Raw genomic sequence first — 1,463 nt, forward strand, 5'->3', positions numbered from 1 at the left:
GCCCTTTAAGTGAAGACGCATGTAGGTCAAGATGAGGATGTTCCTAGATGAGGGCTCAAATACTCAGTTTTCATTTTTTTTTCTTCCTTTTTCTCCCTCCCTTCCTCTTCGCCCAGGGTGTCGCAAAACTCCCTGATGCCAGTGATATGCCTCCCCCCCCCCCCATATCCTGATGCCAGTGATATATCCCCATATATCCTGATGTCAGTGGTTTCGCAAGATTCCCTGGTGCCAGTGGTTTTTCGTCAGGTTTTTTCCCGGTAAAAACCAGATTCCCTTTCACGTACTGAGATGTGGCGAAAGGGATCAACAGACGAAATGTCTGGCTAATCAGTACACTTTCAAAATTTTTTATTTGACATAATTTTTCACATAGGGTAAGGAGTCCAAAAATCTCGTTTTCGTCGAAATAATTATGTAGTTCCCTGACTCACATTTCGTTTAATTTTCTATTTTCCTTCAATTTACACCTGATTTGTTTTCTAGGTCATTTTCAAAAACTTTCGCAAGCTGAGTTTTCTAGACCACCAACTTTCATGGCCTAGAAATCATGTAATATCCACCTAGAGGTTTGCCGGGTCATTTAACAGTGTGGCCTAACATTCGCACGTTGATTTTTCTAGGCCACCATCATAAATACCGTAGAAATGATCTGATATTCGTCTGGTGAGTTTTCTAGTCTATTCACCACGATGGCCTAGAATACTCAACATGCGAAATTTGGGCCACCAGTGAAAACAGCCTAGAAAACTCACCAGGCGAAAATTAGGTCATTTCTAGGTCATACACGTTGGTGGCCTAGAAAACTCAGCTTGCAAATGTTAGGCCATCATGTTAAATTTACCTAGAAAACCCACCAGAAATATTTCTGCTTTATTAGCTACAGTGGCCTAGAAAAATAATGTGGAGGAAGTTAGGCCACTGTATTCCTCACATGAAGCTCATATGATTTTCGATTTTCTGCAACCCCAATCCCATTTTTTCCAAAAAAACTAACATTATGAAGAAGTCCTACTTCCACCAATGGTCCATTTTCAGTTCTCGGAATGGCGAAGGCTAGGAATGTCGTCAATAGGCAATTGAAGTAGAATGGCTGCCAGGTGGACACTTTCGGTATCGATAGAACATTATCACCACGGAATGGGTCGACAACATGAAGAATCTTCTTATTCCAACGATTCGCATCTCTCGACATCGCCTCGGATTGAGTGATTTGAATGACGATCTCGCGATTCTGTTTGACATAGTAACGGAAAAATTTGATAAATAAATCAGCGCTATTCCATTTTTTGGTTAGATCGAATTTCTCTCGAATATTCTTAATGTCCTTCTCGTAACGAGACATCAACCGAATCCTACGTTGTCCAGCTTCCTCCGGTGGAATTTTCGATACTTCTGAGCTGGCTTCGTCCTTCGTTGTCTGCGGATCCTCAACCTCTATCTCTCCATCGTATAACTCATGA

The sequence above is a fragment of the Caenorhabditis briggsae genome, assembly GCF_000004555.2.
Source record: "Caenorhabditis briggsae complete genome, chrIII, whole genome shotgun sequence".
Taxonomy (NCBI): Eukaryota; Metazoa; Nematoda; class Chromadorea; order Rhabditida; family Rhabditidae; genus Caenorhabditis; species Caenorhabditis briggsae.